General features: G+C 50.4%; 1 protein-coding gene across 1 annotated transcript in view; it reads right to left on the bottom strand.

The window, feature by feature from the left end:
* EXTL3 (exostosin like glycosyltransferase 3) overlaps positions 1-2,071 on the bottom strand; it is a 172,855-nt gene extending 170,784 nt beyond the window's left edge. Inside the window, exon 1 of the mRNA XM_083494284.1 lies at positions 1,911-2,071. The gene's annotated coding sequence lies outside the window, so the exon portion shown is untranslated. The remainder of the gene's footprint in view (positions 1-1,910) is intronic.
* Between the last annotated feature and the right edge of the window lie 8,635 nt (positions 2,072-10,706).

The raw sequence follows: 10,706 nt of genomic DNA on the forward strand, positions 1-10,706 counted from the left end.
TAATAAATTATTATTATTATTATTATTATAACAAGGCATGCAGTATGTCACACCTGAAAGAGAGGTGGGACCACAAAGCCATGCCTCCCATCAATGAAAGGAAAAACGTGTGTGTATCAGCCACTGCTATGGTCACTTCCAGAGAAGCTATTTTCCCCTCTCCAGAACAGAAGGGAGGGTAAGTGTGGGCATATTTAAGGGGATGTTTTCAATGTTGGAGATGGTGAGGCAATGTGGACAAGAACTGTGCAGGATGAGGAAATTTCTCATGAAATGTGAGTTTCTGAGGGGTGAGACCTTTTGTAGATGCCATAGGAGATACTGATGCTCATACAGGTGTCCAAAAGTGCCACCTTGGGGATCCCTAGCTTATGCCATAATAAAGCTTGTGAGCATTTAAGCGGCAAAAAAACCTCCCAAACAAACAAACATGGCATGCAGACTATCCCTCCCCCCTTTCCAAATATCACACTCTCAGACCCACATAATTATTCCCCCACTCCTCCCAGTAGAAAGAAACCCAAGTCTCACAGCAGCAGTCATATCCTTCTTTCCCCCAAATCTCCCATTGCAAAAAAAAAGGAAGGAAGCATATGTTTTAAAGACAAGAAAACATGGGGTTTCTCTCCCGGAAACTAAAAACACCATCCCAGGCTATCATGTAGCGCATTTCCGAGACTTAATATTCAGAATCTGCAATCCTAAAATGTCAACAGGGAAGGGTTGTAACTTTGTAGTAAGGCAAATGCTTTGCACATAAAAAAAAAACACCTCTGGTTTGACACTTTTTGGAAAGAGGTTTTTTTCAGAGAGCAAGGCAGGGAGCAGAGATATTTAAGGAGGAGGAGGGCTGCCGCTCTGAGCTAAAAGTATGGGGCCAGACTGAATAACAATCTGACACAGTGACTCCCCTCTGAGGCTACTTCTGAGCAAGGAGGTCCACAATGCCTGCCACAAAACGCCCAGTTCCTTCTGCCATGCTTCACGGATCCATTCCGATCCACTGCACACCACCCAAAACAAAGAGCTTGCGTTGCTATCATCATTATGGGATTCCTGTCTTTTTGGGACACAGCCACAGGGCAGAAAGGCATGCGCACCTCTCAGGACGAGGTGCACTCAAGGTGAGCGCATGGGGCTGGCTGCCAAGAAGCCACAGGGCGAGCGCATGGACCCTTTTCAGCAGACATGGGGAAGAAGGGCCCCCACTTGCCACAAGGGAGAAGGTGCTCCAAAACTCCACAAGGACCTTTCCTGGGGAAACTGCTGGGGGGTGGGGAGCAGTCTAATGTATAACCCGGATCACTAGATCCTTTCTGGCTGCCTGGACCTCACTGCCTGCTCCCATTCCGGAGAGCACATGGACAGAGCATATGCTCAGAATTCCCCAGTCCACTCTCTGCCTGTTTTCTGAGCGGATCCTGCAACGAGGAGACTCCCAGGAGGCCAGGAGGAGCTGGCAGGAGTGCCACCTTGGCCAAGCGACCGTGGGTGGCAGTGGGTACTATACAACCCTGTGGGTGCCCAAATTTATGGGGATTTTTGTGGGTGCTGGGGCACCCAGAGCCCCAGCATGTATGGGAGCTGGTCATTACAGCCCCCCCGCCCCGGATCTGTACCCTCGACGCCTGGCTTGCATTGCAAGCCATTATATCCCCCGGGTTCCTTCTTCCCCAAGGCGCCGGGTACGTGAAACCGTTCCGGGGCTGCGGAAGGGAGAGGACCCGGGCGGGGGCTGATCCTGCACCGGGGAGAAATGCATGCAAGCCGAAACGAAAGCAGGGTGGGGGAAAACAAAACCCCTTCCTCTGCAAGAGCAAAGGAGGAGCTGTCCTGTGCAAAGTCAGAGCCACCCCACCCGGTGCAAACCCGGGGTCGCCCTCCAGAAATCTCTGCAGCGCAGCGCTTACCTCGTAGCTGCAAGGAGCGCGGCTGGAGGCCAGCAAGTCCGCGCACAGCTGCCAGGAGGAAAGGGATTCCGAGGGAAGGAAGGAGGCAGGCTGAGCCCGGGCGCCGCTGCCTGCCTGCCTGCCTGCTTGCAACCGTCCCGAGTCTGCAGCCCAGCGGCCAATGCTCGGCGCGCCGTGGGAAGCGGAGCTTTTAAAACCGGGAAGGAAAGGGGGGCCGGTGCGCCCCCTGGTGGAGATGGGAGGGAGATAATAAATCCTAGAATTGGAAGCGGGGCCCCCAAAGGTCATCCAGTCCAACCCCCTGCAATGCGGGCATCTCAGCTAAAGCATCCATGACAGATGGCCATCCAAGCTCTGCTTAAAAAGCTCCAAGGAAGGAGAGCACATCACCTCCCAAGGGAGACCGTTCCACTGTCTAGCACAGGCTTCCTCAACCTCAGCCCTCCAGATGTTTGGAGACTACACGTTAATGAGTCATCGCCTGTACATGCAGTCCAGCTGGTCTTTGAAGTAAAGATACGTGCGCATAGAGAGATCCGTTAACACCATCACCATGCTAGCTAACGCTGGAGTTGGACCCTGATGGCAAACAGGAAAGTATCAGGATTTGCAAGGCCCTAGAGCAGTGGTTCTCAACCTGTGGGCCCCCAGATGTTGTTGGACTACAACTCCCATCATCCCTGACCACTGGTCCTGCTAGCTAGGGATCATGGGAGTTGTAGTTTCAAAACATCTGGAGAGCTGAAGTTGAGGAAACCTGGTCTAGCAGTTCTTCCTATCAGAAGGTTCTCCCTGATGTTGAGTCAGAATTTCCTTTTTTACAATTTGAAGCCATTGGTTCGAGTCTTACCCTTCGGAGCAGGAGAAAACGAGCTTATTCCCTCTTCCATGTGACAGCCCTTGAGATATTTGAAGATGACTCTCGTGTCTCCTCTCAGACTCCCCAGGTGTGCAGCCTGAGAGTCATTCTGGACTCACAGCTGTCCATGGAGCTGCAGGTCAATTCTATGTCCAGGGCAGCTGTTTACCAGCTCCATCTGGTACGCAGGATGAGACCCTGTCTGCCCACAGACTGTCTTGCCAGAGTGGTGCATGCTCCGGTTATCTCCCACTGGGATTACTGCCATGCGCTCTACATGGGGCTCCCTTTGAAGGTGACCCAGAAACTGCAACTAATCCAGAATGTGGCAGCTAGACTGGTGACTGGGAGTGGGCGCTGGGACCACATAACTCCGGTCTTGAAAGACCTACACTGGCTCCCAGTACATTTCTGAGCACAATTCAAAGTGTTGGTGCTGACCTTTAAAGCCCTAAACGGCCTCGGTCCAGTATACCTGAAGGAGCGTCTCCACCTCCATCGTTCTGCCCGGACGCTGAGGTCCAGCGCCGAGGGCTTCAAATAATAGATTTGTGGAGTTGGGTCATCTAGTCCAACCGCCTGTGATCAGCGTTCGAAATTCTCCAGGCACATTTACCACCTGGCTTTTGGCCACTTTTGACCAAGTGAAGATGCCCAGGTGCCAGGATTGGCACCTGATGTCTCCATCATCTGGAAGTACATGCCTGGGGATCATTGGATCTTGACCGTTTTCACACACTAGCAACACCTCCTGTAGAATTGTACCTGTTATGTTTTATCTGCACAATTAGAACGAATTTCAGGAACCCAAAAGTCATGTTGGAAAATACAAGTTTTGAGCCGTCTGGCCCAACAACGGCCACTGGTCGTTCCGTTTTGGCGGCTGTAACCCTGGTTGAAGAAGCCATTTGGCGCCTAGCTTATATATCTGAGTTTCTAGCTGCCTGCAATGCAGGAATCACAGCTAAGTAAATATGCAAGGAGGGACGCTGGTGGCGCTGTGGGTTAAACCACAGAGCCTAGGACTTGCCGATCAGAAGGTCGGCGGTTTGAATCCCACAATGAGGTGAGCTCCCGTTGCTCGGTCCCTGCTCCTGCCAACCTAGCAGTTTGAAAGCACGTCAGAGTGTAAGTAGATAAATAGGTACCGCTCCGGCGGGAAGGTAAACGGCGTTTCCGTGCGCTGCTCTGGTTCGCCAGAAGCGGCTTAGTCATGCTGGCCACATGACCCGGAAGCTGTACGCCAGCTCCCTCGGCCAGTAAAGCAAGATGAGCGCTGCAACCCCAGAGTCGGCCAAAACTGGACGTAATGATCAGGAGTCCCTTTACCTTTACCTTAAATATGCAAGGGGTTTCTGTTTTCTGCATTAATAGCTTGCCTCTTTGCGATACATGGTTCTCCCCCTCCTCCTCATTTATTTATTTTTTAAAAGATATTTATTGAAAGTTTTTAAAATATAACAGAAAAAAAGAAAAATAGACATACAAAATAAAGAGACAGTTAAAATAGAAAAACAGTTAAAAACACACATTAATTTTCAAGAACATAACTTCTTACACTTATTTCCTCGGACCTCCTCATACCTCCCTTCTTTGTATTCCAGTTCGATTTGTTAGTTCAGCAAATCCTTACCATTAAACTTTACCCATTTGTGAAACCTTTCCCCCCCCATATCTCTTAAAGCATTACAGCTGGAAACCGCTTAGTTTCTATCCAACATCCTTCTAACATTCATTAATTTTACAATGTTTCTGTAAATAGTCTTTAAATTTCTTCCAGTCTTCTTTCACCGACTCTTCTCCCTGGTCTCAGATTCTGCCAGTCATTTCTGCCAATTCCATGTAGTCCAGTGTTTCCCAACCACTGTTCCGTGGCACACTAGTGTGCCGCGAGATGTTGCCTGGTGTGCCGCGAGATGTTGCCTGGAGGGAGGTGGGCGAGTCGGGCGGCGAGAGGCGGGGCGGCGGCGGCGAGGAGAGGCCGCCCAGCGCGGGGCTCTCGCCGTCTGCCTGCCTGGCTGCCTGCGAGCTTGGCGGGCAGCGCCTCCATCCGCAGCGCCCGCCTCGCGGCTCTCATTCCCTGCCCCTGCCAAAGCTCACCCAGCCAAGCCGCGCTCTCCTTCCTGCCTCGCTTTGCTGCCTCCTCCCCCCCCAAGCTTGGAGGTTCCCCGGCAAGGGGGAGGGAAAAAAATTGAAACTTACACTTTCGTGCGTCCCTCCCAGCGTGACGCTGCGCGCTGACGTCACGGGGCTGTAATGGTGATGTGCCTCGAGATTTTTTTCATCAAACAAGTGTGCCTTTGCCCAAAAAAGGTTGGGAAACACTGATGTAGTCAATCACCTTCATCTGCCATTCTTCCAGGGTGGGTAGATCTTGTGTCTTCCAATACTTTGCAATGAGTATTCTTGCTGCTGTTGTAGCATACATAAAAAAAGTTCTGTCCTTCTTTGGCACCAATTGGCCGACAATGCCCAGGAGAAAGGCCTCTGGTTTCTTCAGGAAGGTATACTTAAATACCTTTTTCAATTCATTATATATCATTTCCCAGAAGGCCTTAATCTTTGGGCACGTCCACCAAAGGTGAAAAAATGTACCTTCAGTTTCTTTACATTTCCAACATTTATTATTGGGCAAATGATAGATTTTTGCAAGCTTGACTGGGGTCATGTACCACCTGTATATCATTTTCATAATATTCTCTCTTAAGGCATTCCCTCCTCCTCATTTAATCCCCACAACAACCCTATGAGGTAGGTTACACTGAGAGGCAGCAGCTGGCCCAGTTTCACCCAGTGAGCTTCACAGCCAAGTGGGGACTTGAATCCTTGCTTCCCAACCGTCCAGCCACGACACCATTCTGGCCTAAGGCTGCCTCCTCCAAACTTTGATCCACCTGTTGCTCTCCATGGGTTTTTGGACTACAACACCCATCAGCCCATGGCAAGCACAGGTGTTTGGTGCTGGGGTTGATGGGAGTTGTAGTCCAAAACATCAGGAGCACACAAGGCTGCGAAAGGGGGAGTAGTCTCCGGCAGAGCCTTTTACCCCCAACTGTGTTAAATGCCAGGCCACCACAGAAAAGGCCCTGCCAATGGACATTACTTTGGTGGGTTACAAATACCTTTAAATAAATAAATAAATAAATAAATAAAATAGATGATAGATAGATAGATAGATAGATAGATAGATAGATAGGTAAACTTCACCTTTGAAGACCTGGGGACAGGCCTTAGAGCAGAATCTTGATCTTCAGGCAGATTTGCATGGGAGGAAACAGTCTTAAATAGGACAAATTCTTTTACCAACTCAGACCATTGATCCACCTGGCCTGGATGCCAACAGAGTTGCCTAGGCCTCTGGGCATCTTGTGAACTTATAAATCAACAATAAATCAACTTATAAATCAACAAAATGCAACCCAAAACAGTTTTTGAAACTACTAATTCAATATCATTTTTTTAAAAAAAACCAGCTGGGGGGAAAAACCTGGTGTAAACACAGACACACACAGACACACACACAGAGACACACACACATTTTACAAAACCCATTCAATCCCCAAAGCATTACATATATCAGTGTGGTGAGGTGGCTGGAGTGCTGGATTAGGACCTGAGAGACCAGGGTCTAATCCCCACTCAGCCACGAAGCATTAAAACCTTTGGAAAGGCTTCGTCTCCTGATCTTTGTTCTCCGGCAACTGGGTCAGGACACTGCAGTCTTGATATTCCTGAAAAGCAAGGGATTCTCGTGACTTAGCAGGCCACGCCTTGTCTTTAAAAAGTTGGCAGGAGAGGCAGGGAGGCTTGCTGAGACATCTTCGTTATTTTGGTCCGTTTCCGAACTTTTTGCCCTGCTCCTGAACTCATGATTTGTGACACCCAAGTCCTGTATCGGCTGCAGAGCATGTACCTCTATAAATGTATGTCTTTCATGCTTTCAAGTACAGTGGTACCTCTAGTTGTGTACCACTCTTGTTACAGACTTTCAGCTTACGAACACGGTAAACCCAGAAGTGTTTACTTCTGGGTTCGCCACATGCTCATGTGCAGAAGCGATCTGCGTGCTTCGCACATGGGCAGAAGAGGTGCTCTAGTTGCAGACTTTTCGGGGTGCAAACGGCACCCCGAAACTGATTAAGTCTGCAACTAGAGGTACTACTGTAAGAGCCTCTCTCTGCAGGGGCATAGGAAGGGGGTGTCAACATGGAGAGGTCCAGGAGGCCAGCTGGCAAGTCTCAGCTGTGCCATCTCCATTCATCAACCCGTACTCTGACGTAAGTCAGTGACCCGGACTACAAAAGCCAGGGCACGCTATAAGCAGAGTGTACTGCACACGCAGAATAGGCGTGAGGCTTGTGAAGTCATACTTTAACTACAGATTTATTAAACATAAATCAGAACAAAGAAACATGTCGTCTCTCTCTCGTGTCGTCTCGGAGAGAACAGCAAAAGCTATACACAAATGGAAGTTCCCAGCATACTGTGCTGGAATGTAAACAGACATGTGACATACAGCAATCTAATGCCTGTTCTTTAAGGTGGAATGGAAATGTCAATGGGGGGGGTGCGGACCACCCTGGGTGTCATCCCAAAGGGGGGTGACATTCGGCACGGGAACTCCCCCCCCCCGATTCCCCAAGACCAGTGAGTGGCAAAGTGGCAAGTGGCGAAGCAGCTGATGTAGCTCTCCGCCTTCCCCTGGTTCACTGTAGGCTTGGAAGTCACGGGGGGGGGGGCAAATGTCACCCCCCTTCAGCCTGAAGGGGGGTGACATTTGATGCCCCCCCTGTGCCGGAGATTGGTCCCTGGGGAGGATCGCACAGCTGTGCTGATCATCCCCGTGGGCGGATCGACCAGACCCTGGGTGAACGGCATGTGTACTGCCCCGGATGCCAGAGCACCCGGCTACGCCACTGACTCTCTGCTTGTGTTGGAGCTGGGGGGAGATGACAGACTCCACACTGCTGCAAAGTGCCCTGCATATTATTTTTGTTTCACCGCACGGAGAGAGGGGTGCTAGAATCAGAATCGCGCAGGACGCAACCCAACAGTTGCTCAAAACTTTTCAATCCAGGATCGCAGTCTGCATTCTGGGTAAGGATCCAGGCTAGACCCTTCACCCTTGCCCCCAAAATGTGCTGTAAAATCATACGCCCCCGGCACGCCAGCCTCTTTCAGATTTAAAAAAACCTATTATTTTAGGAAGATCAATTGCTTCCTCGTTTAAACATGAAGCTGTTTGTGTGCCTCTTGAGCGGCGGCGGGTGAGCAGGAGAGTCGTGGAGAAAACCCGATAGGGAAGGCAATGCGTCACGGCCCGTCTGTCGGGGTAATCTGCTAATATGAGACACAAAGTCCTTCGCAAGCCTTACGCAGATGAAAGGAAAGATATCAGTGCTGGGGGGGGGGGGAGAGAGCTAAGCAGCAGCAGAGCTGGCAAAGCTCATGCATGGTATTAAAAAGGAACGCAGCGCCCCGCGAGGGAGAGCCTTTTGTTAGCTAATTGGACCTGAGTCTGCTCAGACTGAAGACTATAGCAGGTGCGATGGCATATAGATTTCCTTTCCGCCGGCTCAGGTGGCCTCGCTGTGAGGTGCGGATAGTGGCGTCATTGTGGCAGGGAGTGGGGGCGAACAGGAAGATCTCCTGCACAGGCCCTGCGTCATGGAATGGAAGCTGTATATCCGCAAATCGTATGCTGAACCCGGAGGTGGCTGGTGCCCATTGAGAGTGATAGAGAGGAAGGCAAGGAGGCGAAGACTTGGTGTATGTTTCCGAGCACAATTCAAAGTGTTGGTGTTGACCTTTAAAGCCCTAAATGGCCTCAGTCCAGTATACCTGAAGGAGCGTTTCCCCCCCCCCATCATCCAGCCTGGACACTGAGGTCCAGCGCCAAGGGCCTTCTGGTGGTTCCCTCCCTGCAAGAAGCCAAGTTACAGGGAACCAGGCAGAGGGCCTTCTCGGTGGTGGCGCCCACCCTGTGGAATGCCTTCCCACCAGATATCAAAGAGAAGAACAACTACCGGACTTTTAGAAGACATCTGAAGGCAGCCCTGTTTAGGGAAGCTTTTAATGTTTAATGGGACGTGGGTGGCGCTGTGGGTTAAACCACAGAGCCTAGGACTTGCCGATCAGAAGGTCGGCGGTTCGAATCCCCGTGATGGGATGTGCTCCCCTTGCTCGGTCCCTGCTCCTGCCAACCTAGCAATTCAAAAACACGTCAAAGTGCAAGTAGATCAATAGGTACCGCTCTGGCGGGAAGGTAAACGGCATTTCCGTGCGCTGCTCTGGTTCGCCAGAAGTGGCTTAGTCATGCTGGCCACATGACCTGGAAGCTGTACGCTAGCTCCCTTGGCCAGTAAAGTGAGATGAGCGCTGCAACTCCAGAGCAGTGCACGGAAACGCCGTTTACCTTCCCACCGGAGTGGTACCTATTTATCTACTTGCACTTTGACTTGCTTTCGAACTGCTAGGTTGGCAGGAGCAGCTCTCCAGGAATTCAGGCAAGGGATATTCTTAGCCTTACCTGAAGAGGCCAGGATTTGAAGCTGGGACCTTCTGCATGCACAGGAAATGCCCTTCTGCTGAGCTGTGGGACATTTCTGGGATTTCTTTTCCTCTTGAAGCAAAGAGGCTTCTTAGTCCTTCCTCGTTAAAAAATATTAACAGCACTGCAGTGGGACACAGCCATAAGGCATTTTTACGGGTGTTTTCTGCAGGCTGCTTTGCTTTCCCCTTAACAGGCAATTAACCCAGTTTTAAAGAGTTGGTGTTCCTGTCAAGAAGGAATCCCACTAGGGCTGCTCCTCATCCCCTCTAGGCTGCAGCACCTACAGTTGCGGGGAGCATCATTCAGGCATCTCAGCGCTCCATCCATCACTCGCATCACAAGCCGAAAGACCAGCCGTGCCGAACGGAGGAGGAAGCAAAGGCCATAAACTCACAATTTGCCTGCAAAGAGCAACACACCGGGTTTTATTTCTAGCAAAACACCAGCTGAAGCGCATCATTACAAAAGCATCGCTTTTGGGTAGCACATCTTCCCCGTAATTAGAGTTCTAATTCCCCGTAAATAGCTCTAACTCTCGCAACCTCCACCTCCATCCTTCATCAACTTCCAGATTGGACTACAACTTCCATCAGCCCCAGCTTCATTCACTTGTGCTTTTGCCAGGCCTCACTTGGAGTCCTGTGTCCAGTTCTGGGCACCACAATTCAAGAAGGATATTGACAAGCTGGAAGGTGTGCAGAAGAGGGCAAACAGGATGATCAAAGGTCTGGGAACCAAGCCTTATGAGGAATGGTTGAAGGAGTATGTTTAGCCTGGAAAAGAGGAGACTGAGAGGAGATATGAGAGTCATCTTCAAATATCTCAGGGGCTGTCACATGGAAGAGGGTGCAAGCTTGTTTTCTCCTGCTCTGGAGGGTAAGACTCGAAGCCAATGGCTTCAAGTTGCAAGAACTCAACATCAGGAAAAACTTTCTGACAGCAAGAGCTGTTCAATAGTGGAACAGACTCTCTTGGGAGATTGTGTTCTCTCATTCCTTGGAGGTTTCTAAGCTGAGGTTGGGCAGCCATCTGCCAGGGATTTTGTTGTTGTTTAGTTGTTTAGTCGTGTCTGACTCTTTGTGACCCCATGGACCAGAGCACACCAGGCACTCCTGTCTTCCACTGCCTCCCGCAGTTTGATCAAACTCATGTTGGTCGCTTCGAGAACACCATCCAACCATCTCGTCCTCTGTCGTCCCCTTCTCCTTGTGCCCTCCATCTTTCCCAACATCAGGGTCTTTTCCAGGGAGTCTTCTCTTCTCATGAGGTGGCCAAAGTATTGGAGCCTCAGCTTCAGGATCTGTCCTTCCAGTGAGCACTCAGGGCTGATTTCCCTAAGAATGGATAGGTTGGATCTTCTTGCAGTCCATGGGACTCTCAAGAG

This window comes from Podarcis liolepis, assembly GCF_965112155.1.
Source record: "Podarcis liolepis genome assembly, chromosome: 3".
NCBI lineage: Eukaryota > Metazoa > Chordata > Lepidosauria > Squamata > Lacertidae > Podarcis > Podarcis liolepis.